The sequence below is a fragment of the Lolium rigidum genome, chromosome 1, assembly GCF_022539505.1.
Source record: "Lolium rigidum isolate FL_2022 chromosome 1, APGP_CSIRO_Lrig_0.1, whole genome shotgun sequence".
In the NCBI taxonomy this organism is placed as follows: Eukaryota; Viridiplantae; Streptophyta; class Magnoliopsida; order Poales; family Poaceae; genus Lolium; species Lolium rigidum.
Window position 1 is genome coordinate 92376796 of NC_061508.1, and position 9988 is coordinate 92386783.

The 9988-nt window shown below is 41.8% G+C and overlaps 1 long non-coding RNA gene across 4 annotated transcripts; it reads left to right on the forward strand.

The window, feature by feature from the left end:
• The first annotated feature begins 2402 nt into the window (after positions 1-2402).
• Positions 2403-6978, forward strand: LOC124696223. 4 transcript variants are annotated; one of them, XR_007000680.1, is made up of 8 exons: positions 2403-2563; positions 2659-2725; positions 3141-3323; positions 4389-4430; positions 4918-5175; positions 5251-5322; positions 6400-6526; positions 6659-6978. It is a non-coding gene; the product is annotated as an uncharacterized LOC124696223 (long non-coding RNA). The 4 variants fall into 4 exon arrangements; XR_007000675.1 differs by having other exon boundaries at positions 4944-5175; XR_007000669.1 differs by having other exon boundaries at positions 5081-5175; positions 5419-6526.
• Positions 6979-9988: the final 3010 nt, after the last annotated feature.

Below are 9988 nucleotides of genomic sequence, written 5' to 3' on the forward strand. Positions count from 1 at the left end.
AACAGAGTATTTTTCCATTTCCAACGTGACCCCCCATTAGTAACGAAGAGCTACCAAGCTCCATTAAATTACTCATAGTGGGAGTAATGTACTCCCTCCATCTCAAAGAATATGGCGTAATATTTTTTTCAATATTTTCTCGAAGCTTAAGGCAAGGGATGTGTTTTGCACCGTTTCTCCCTGAACTGCCCTCGCAACCGTTTTAATTGATCCTTAAAATCAGGAAAGGAAGCGGTAATCGCGGGACTGCCATTGGATATACATGCGCATGGGGGGAAATGATTAGAAAATCGGGAGATTAGCAATTAATGGGGCGTTGCAATTGGACCATGCAAGGAGGGCATGGATCTTTTGACATAACCCATGAGTCATGCATATTAATCAAGAGGAAAGAAATTAGGGAGCAGCCGTTTTATTAGGGGTAGGTTTGAAAACTTTTGTCGCTGCTATTTCTCCTTAATCGTTGTGTAGAATAATTTACGCCCTATTCCTTGGGACGGAGGGAGTAGGTACTAACATCACATATTCTAAGACATTTTGGTGACATGACATCACAAAAAATGAAAAAAAAAAGACTAAGGTGATAACTAGCTATTTTCTCATAACATCACACTTCCCAAGATAAGATAAGTCTACAACCTAATAAATATAACCTTGCATGATACCATAAATATGTTAGTATTACCCACTATAGATGTAATATATAATAGTAACATGCACATGTTACTACTCTATGTTACTCACACTATGACTAGTCTTACGGACATGTAGGGCACTAGGGCCTATCGATAACGGAGAAGTCCAGATCAACACGTGCCTTATGTATCAATAATAGTTATCGATTTAGGCTGATTGCAATGAGTAAAGAATAAAATTAGGTAGACACTCGTTCTCACACGGCGGGCCTATTGCGACGCATTTGTCGACATTTAGATCGGGTTGTAGCGAGTTCTTTTTTTCTTTTACCTAGGTTGTAACATGTTGTTGGTGGTTCGGTATAACACGTGGATATCTCCAAGGAAAATTTGTCGTTGAGCCGGCTGTTGTGGTTTGTGGGTGCAATGTTTTTGTCTGCATGTTGTGGATGTAGAATTCTATAACCTTAATATTTTTTTATATATTGATTTGACCCTCGTGGGAATATATATATGTACTACTTAAAAGAAGTAACATGTTCCGTCGTCACGCGATACGTTGTTCCTTCGTCAAACCTTTGTCTGCTCCTCTACAATCACCTCGCACCCGCAGGTGGGCCAATCCCAACAAACCCAACGGATCTCAGGCATCCACTTTTTTTGCGAAACACAGTACAGACGTAGATGCTCACATATACGCACATACACTCACCCCTATGAATGCGCACACACACACCCTACCCCTATGAGCACCTCCGAGAGACTGCGTCCAAGAAACTTCATCCGAGGGGTCTTGAGATTGACGAAGTCACCACATGCGCCACGCTGTCGAAGGGAACGTCGCCTCCCACTAAAGAATATTCCGCTTTTTAATGAAACACCATGGTGTCAAACCTGAGGTTTGAACTCTGGTAGGCTGACAAGGCTGGGTGTCACTGCCCTTCTAACCACCGAACCACATGTTGATTCTCAACCTTAGGCATCCTCTTCCTCCGACACCTTGTTACCTGGTTCCAAAATCATTTGGCCAGCCCCTATCCATAATGCCATCATCAACTAACATTATTTCCACCGGAAATTACTTCCACCATTGTCGTCCTATCAGCATATTTAGATGCCAAAACCAATTTATGTATTTGCTGCCTGCCCATCATGCTCGAGCTGTCCTTAGACCCCCGCTTGATCCTTCCAGGTGACCTGTCGTGAAGCTATGGTGGCTCGATACATTCTTTGTCGCCCCGGCTCGAAGAGGGTGATGATATCTTCACCTCTCCCAGTTCCCGCCCATCTTTCCTCCTCCAATTACAAGGCAATTTACACGAAATCTGTCCTGCATCAAAAGTGTGGGAGATCATTAGCCGCTCATGCATAATCAGCTTTTCATGTTTCTTCCTTATAGCACTGATGTTAGATTCTGCAACGTTGAGGAGTTGTAAATGTGCAACAGATCATGGGAGACAACTATTGAGAACAAGCAAGTGCGTGTATGCTTGCCCCATCTCACAGCGATCCACGATACCCACCTGGAGTTCGCTTGTAGGCTGAAAAACACGACCCCGTGCGCTCGTTTGTGAAACGGAAACGCCGAACCCTACCTATCCTGCTCGTTCCTCCTCTTCCCCTCCCGAAGAGAGGCTCAAGCCGCGTCCAGCACACCTCGGCGGCGGCGCAATCAGGCTCCTCCTCCTCCTCCTCCTCCCTAGCACTCTTCCTCCTTGCCCCCATCTGTGATTTCCCCCAGGGCGTTCTTCCCTGCAGCCCTCCCTAACCCTAGATCGACCAGGCCGCCGCCATCTCATCTCCTCTTCCCACTGATGGCGGGAGTAGCAGTGAAGACCGTTGCTCTGCCCAGCGACTTTGGACGGAAGAAAGTAGGCCGCGTCGGGTGTGGATGTATTCACCGATGGGATGGGCGAGGCTGCATCATGGTATGTTTTCTTCTATTGTTTCCTCATCCTATTTACATCTTCATCTTCCATGCCTCCCCTCGACGTGCTCATATTTTTGGTATCTTCATCCTCAGGTCATGGACAATCTCCCTTCTTACCCCCACCAAAATTTCGTTTATCTTTGAGCAGGCCAGAAATATGGTATTATTCTTTGCATTCTAGATTTTCTTTTAATATCCTGCTTGACGAAATCATGATATGATTTTATTTTTGTTGTAGCTCTATGTGATTGAAATGTATACCGGCTTAGACTCAATTTAGATTGTTAATCTTTTGGCAGTAGAGAAACCAAGATGCATATATTCTTGGGCAAGCTGACGTTATTAGCTTTCATATATTTATTTACTGAGATTTTACTCTTAAAACTCAATACCAGATTTGCATAAAAGGATAATTTCTTATGGTTCAGGATAAAATATTATTTGCTACTTGGCATAGCTGCATAGGTATACTCTGATTCAAGTATATATATACCTTAAAGGTCTGATTCAAATAGAGGTCCCCAGTTTGATTTTGTGGTTTGCCCTGTGTTAATAATTATGTTGTTTTGCATCAGGTTTTTCTTTCTATGTAAGACACCAGTTTTAATGATGAGATCCGAGTTATTTGGTCAAATGGAATTCTTTTCGGCTGAAGGATATTCGTCACTACTTAACAGTAGATTGATCCTGCTTAAATTGCCTATCTAAATTGGCTTTCACATGTACTGCAGCAGCATCATAGGAATTAGTCAACCAAGGTATTTAACCTATTCCCCTTACGTATAGTGGATTTTGTGGTTCTGCATTTGATCAACGGCCTTTGATAAGATTTGTTCTTAAGAGTATTTCTTGCTGGCCTTTTTTGTTTGAGGGTATGAAAACTTGTGCATACTTTGAATAAGGAATTTGATATATAATGCTCCTTGTTCCCATAGGGAATTAGGAATTTTGATATTGAGAACAAGCAAGTGCGTATGTGCTTATTCACTACACCAGAGCGCTCCACGATAGCGAGCTGGCGTGTGCGGGCTGGCGACAAGAAACACTCCCGAGCCGTCCGATCTTGAACGAGCCCCGTGTCAATCCCGACCGTTCGGTTGTCAAAGGATTGAACAAAACCCCACCCCCGACTGGAACCCTAGCTACTCGCCTGCTTGCGACTTCACGCCCTTCACCTCCTCCTCTCAGCCGCCGCCGCCTCGCTTGGCCACCATGTCCTCACCGGCACGTATCACGTCTCTCTCGCGGCGACTCCAGTTAGCCAACTCTCCATCAAGTAGCAGCCTCTCCGGCCTTCGTAGCGTGCCCCCCTTGAATAGGCCTTCTTCTTAGCGCGCCACTCCTCCACTAGATAGATGTAATCGCGGCTGTTGGAGGAGAGCATGTTGGTGGTGGTGGAGACCAGAGAAAGCGGCACGCCCGGATGGAAGAGCATAGCCTTGCCTCTACGCTCGTCAACGAGCGGGGAGAAGATGGACAGGTTCCTTATTATCCATGGCGGCGTGCTCCAGGATGTCCGATTGTGGTCTGCATCACTCAGACGGGATGGTGTGCAGCAGCTACTACCAGCGGATGACGAGCTATCTCCTCCGGGGAGCCACAAGATGTAGGTATCGACAAAGGAAAATCTGTTGAGCACCATATGGCCACCACTCTCTTGCCTAGATTTCAATTGCTTTCGATTAACCAGTAGAAGATTATTTGGCGCCCTGTGTGATCTGACTAGCTTTCCTTGTTTTCCCACTTTTAGTTTTCCCTCTATTTTTTTCGAGAATGAGTTGTTCCTCTCTCTGGATTCTTGATTTTTTGTTACAATTTTTTAGGTTGATGGAGTCCAACACATCCTTGAAATTACTCAAAGCAAGGTACGGGTAATTTTCACTGTTATCTTGTTCAAATGTTCAGTGCTTATTTTAGTTTATTGTATTTTCATTGGGATTGTATCATGTTTCCAAAATTTCCTGAATCCAATGCTTGTGAATTTAATCTGTACTTTCCTCCTGGCATTTTCCATGGAAAGAAGTTTTCCTTTCACCCGTCCAGTGGCATGCTTTAGCTCTTGGTTTGTTGGCATCTACCAGGGCACTGGCACCATGGTGCATACTTCTTTGTATTTTTTCCGTATTTAGGAATAGTGAAGTATTGACTGTACTATTTCATCACTGACCAAATGGATTGTCAAGTAAGTTGAACTTGAAGGAACTTCTTTATGAATCAATATCCTAGCATGTAGTTTAGCTGAACAATAAATTGGTGATAAGCAAGTAAAAGATGTTCAATTTGAAAATTAACTTGAGATCATATTTCCATGCATGTTCTTAGAAAACACTTTAAATTAACATTCTTTATCAGATATATTCTACATATTGTTTATATAGGCTGGTGGTTAGTTGGCAATTCTCGGGAAACTATCAGGTGGCTACAGATCACCTCAGATGCTAAAATTGTGTTGTTTTGAATAATTTAGGATGATTACAGATTTGCTGAGGCTATTACAAATCATATATTTTCTCAGGTTGATGCAGGTTAGTCACGTACACTTGCTGCTTGAAGTTTTAGCAGTCCGCAATCTGGTGCTGAGAGAGTGGACATCTATATCCTAACTGAAAGGTGAGCCAGAAAAGTTATCTGGTCATAAGTTTTACTTAAATGATCTTCTATATTTCTTTTTATTGTAAAATGTAGGCTTGGTTGGTCATTGGTAAGGAAGGTGGGACCATTAAGGCTCTAAAAGCTAAGCCCGGGGCTGGCATACAGGTTAGTGTTATGACTATATGCACGCATGCTTCTTGTTCACATTAAAATGAAATTTGTTGATTACGCAACATATACCTTAAGGTGATCTTTCCACAGAAATAAAAGCTGGAATCAAATAGAGGTTGCAAGAACAATGATCGTGGAACTCACTATATTGGCTAGGTTAAGTTTTGGGGGATTTTTTGGTGATATTTCATTGTTTGCTGCTCGTAAAGTTGCGCCTGTCTTGTTTTAGGATTGTGCTTGCTGCCTGGAACCATGTTTGCAGTTTCTTTGATTCAATCTTTTACTTCAGGTGAAGCCATGTGGTATACATCTGTGTGTCTCGCTTATGGGATAAGTTGGTTTTATTTTCTATAATATAAGGGGATCCAAAATATAGTCAAGCTCCAATTTCAGCTATATTTACCAAAGCAACATAAATCTGCCTTGTTGGCATTCTTCGTTCTTTCAAATCCAAGTGCTATATTTTTGCCAGAAGAAACATTAGACAACTTAGAACTACACAAGAGGGAAATAAACTTTTTCCATGCTTTACAAACAACACACATGGCTCGTCTCTTTTGGCGAGCGAGTCAGGTCATTTCTTTTGCTGTTATGTCATCTTAGCCGTTGCAGCTCATTGTGGCACGTTTTAATATTGTCGAGTTAACTGAATCTATACGGTTTTAATATTATTCAGGGTCTAATGTGTTTCTCTAAAATTATCTGGATTGACTGTAGTATGGCTATATAGGCCCAAGGCAATATCAGGGCCCTAATTTCTGCTCCAACTTATGCTGAAGGCACCCAAACATGATCAACTAAAATGGATTTAGTGGTCTTAGTTTATCTTTGCTGGGGCAGATTGTTTTCTTCTATCGTTTAAATTCTATGGTATTATGTGTTGACTTGTACTTCATAGTCTGCAGTTTGGGTCTTTCAATGAAGAGTAGCGTATCCACTTCAGTTTTGCTTCCTATTTAGCTCTGCATTTACCGTCATAAATATGTGTTACAGTAGCCTCGTGCTTTTTTACAACATACTTATATGTGAAAGTTTGGCTTCGAAGCTCAGGCAGTGTTCTTTTTTCTGCAGAGAAAAGTGCATCACATGTCCTGATTTCTTTAAAGAACTATTTGGTTATTTTGTCACAAGGAATTATTTGTTTATTTTGATTACGTTCGTTTCATGAAGAGCAAAAGGCTGCAGACCAGAAAGAAAGGTAAGTGCAGTTCTGTTTAATGACTTTTTGCTGTCGAAGTTATGTTTACATGGTTATTCTCTGGTTCTCGACTGTCTTCCTCCTTTGGTGTGGTGTACTATGCTAATCAAGGCGTTTCTGCTGTCTTTGTAGGAGTTCTGTCGTTTTGGATCCATATGAGTGCTCCTCTGCATTGTCACTTCTTTTGCTTCATTATGAATTGAGCTGTTGACCGGCCGCACTGGCCATACGTAATCTACAGTTCAGAACACCTTCTTTAGTGTGTGCCAATCTAGGGCATATTAGTCCCAAGCAATTACATCCTATAGTACCGTGCTATTTACAAGGATTAGGAAAGAGCTATGAGTCATTGTATTCAATTTGCCTGAAACAAGCCTCCTTCTTTGTAAAACTAAAATATAGATGCCTTTAAATCGCTATGTTTATAGCCAACTACCTGGTTCTGTCTGGCATTGACCTACCTTTTTGGATGCACTGTTAATAAAAAAGTTCATCAACATAACCAACAAATTAGGATAAGAACTTTACCTGAAGATTGCGTGTTTTCGTCGTCGATTGGACAGCCACTGTACAGCGAGGTGACAACTTACAAGACATGTGAAGTGTTCATACATCCTACTTTTTCTTATAGCAGTGTGTGTAACAAAGTAAAGATGGAAGCAAAGTAAACATCATCGATTTCAATTTCAGTTGACAATATACTTGCTTTGTGAAAAAAAGTTTACCCACCTATTAATAATCATCCACCGAAGTTCCAACAATGCAAAAAAGTATGTGGGAAATTAAGGCAACATCTGTGCAACGAGGGAAGTAATTGGATTGCACAGGACCGGTGAGGAGGCGCCCCATGGGGCGCCCCAATCACTAGTAAGAATTATTTCCGGACGACTCAAAGATAGTAGGAATGGAAATGTTATCTACTAAGGTATCCTCGCTAACCGATCTGTGAGAATTATTTCTCATTCCTACCCCTGACAATGTCTTCACATTTCTATTGCTACTGCTATACGAGAGAGAAAACTTGTCTTTCCATCTGATGTTCTTGGATAGTCAATCTACTGCCCAGATCTATCTTGGCATGTGTTGCCATTGCTTCAATAACTATGCTAGCAGTACAATGTAGTGCATGGAAGTGCAGTATTCATTCACATTTTAAGCTATATTGGTATACCACATTATCCGTATGTGAAGACCAATAGCCTCCAGCGCGGAGAACACCCTCTCCTCTCCTCGTATCCTCCGCCCCACCCTTGAGAGTCGAAGAAGAGCTCCCGGCTCGCTCCCCTCTCCTCTCCGGCGGCATAGCCGGCCGGCGTGGACGAGGACGCGTAGCGCGGGTTGTACAGCGTAGTGGTAGGATCAGATTAGGAGTTTCCTTTATGGAGTTTGGCACTTTGCCGAGTCTGAGCTCGTCCCGGGTGCTTCCGAGCGGCGCCATGGGCGTTAGCCTCTTCCTCTTCCTGATTCTGGTGCTCCGGTGGTCGGAGATCGGAGCGGCTAGAGGATTTGCGGCTATTGCTCTTCCTAATAAGCTCGTTTTGTGGTCAGATCTTCGGGATTTGGCCTCTCCTGTTCATCCCTTTGCAGATCTCCGTGGTGGAGAAAGAAGAGGGGTTGAAGAGGATTTCAACACTGCGACCTGGAGCACATCATCGGCGGCGCATCGGCGGCCTGGGGCCGCTATTCCGTCGATTCAGATAACCGAAGGGCGGCTGCTCCGAGATTTGGCGCTGCTTCGCCGGCGTCAACTCTATTTCAACCTCCTGGCCCGTGAGCCTAATGGGAGGCCCTCCTGCAGCTTCAGCGTGGCGTTCATCGTCGACTCCGCACCAAGTGGTCTCGTCCCCGGTGACGGAGAAGATGGCTGCGCTTTGAGGCTTCAATCCGAGCTCGGTGGAGAAGGACTGGATTGCGTTCCTATTTCTAGATGTAGGGTCCTTTTTGCATTTTCAGAGGACTTGGTTGTATTTTCCCTTATCTTTGTGGTCCTCTTTGTAATCTGTAGTCCCACCGATGAAACTTAATGTAGTGTCTCTCGGTCCTTCGGGGCCGTTCTTTGTTCAAAAAAAAAAACATTATCCGTATGCATTACTAGTTTCTGCTCTCTGGTTGTTGCATCCGGTGCAATAGTGTACATGATAGTGCATAATTATTTCACATTTTATCTCACCAAAGTAGATTCTGATGCAAAGTATTGTATGCAATCAACAATGTCCATCAGAACGGCCGAGTGCAGCATATGGACCATTGAGGTTGTAACTACAGTATGTATTTACTAGAACATGAAAGCGCGCGTTGCTGCGCCCGTATATCTTAAGAAAGTTACAAATGCACATTTGAAAAAATCTTGAAAAATTAAAAGAACATTAATTCCAAATTTGAGGTACTTTAGATGGAAGAAATTTAAAAATAATGTCAACACAAATAGCTAATAACAAGTGTTCAAACTCGGTACATCGAATAATCCCCGACACAATTAAAGCCCGTTTGGTCATAACTTCCATTATAAGCTCATAAGTTGAACATCAATATTTTTTTATAACATGTTGACACAATCTATGTAGCCATATACATTCAGAGATGAGTAAACAAATTTCAAATGTGTAACCATTTCTTCTTGTTTTTGCACAATAAAGTGCAAAATCCATTGCTATAGGAGAAGACAATATTTCTTATGTAACAAATAAAAATGGCATGATCTGATACGAACTAATAAGAATTATGTCCAAATATTTTTTTTGGCACTGTTGCTTCTATGGTATACCTTTCAAAGCACCATACATGTCGCATATAAGTTAGAAAGTGAGTTGAAACAGTTTAGAGAACAGATTAGCATGTACGGCTACCATGAGAGAGCTAATACAGAGAGAGCACAAAATAGAGGGAACATCATATGACACAATGACAATTGTGTTTGTCTTTGAATAGAGGTGGCGTTTTGGCTCATAGGAGCAAATGCTCCCATTATACAAAATAATTAAAAAACAATTTTAAAATTGTCAAAAAATTCTGACATAAATTTTTTGTTGTACATCGTGACATTCTATGTTAGTGCACAAATTTTCATGGAGAAACAACATTTTATGTGGCGTGTACAAAAAAGATAAAAAAATGTCATGTACATAGTCGTGTTTTAGCATCAAAATTTGTCTTTTTTACTGGAGCCACAAATTTTTATAGTTTTTTTTTGAAAACTTGTGTACGAACATAAAATGTGTAGATGTACATGAAAATTTTTAGTTTAGAATTTTTTGACACTTGGAAATGTAGATTCATACAATGGGAGCAAATGCTCCTATGAGCCAAAGTGAATATCCCTTGAATAGAGTGCATCTTTTTCTACAGGAAACAACATATTGTATATATATGTAAGTAAGTATGATGTGACTGCCAGGCCATACGGTTTAAAGCTCCGTAACACCATATGGAGGATTCGGCAACATTGTTTACATCACATTAAAT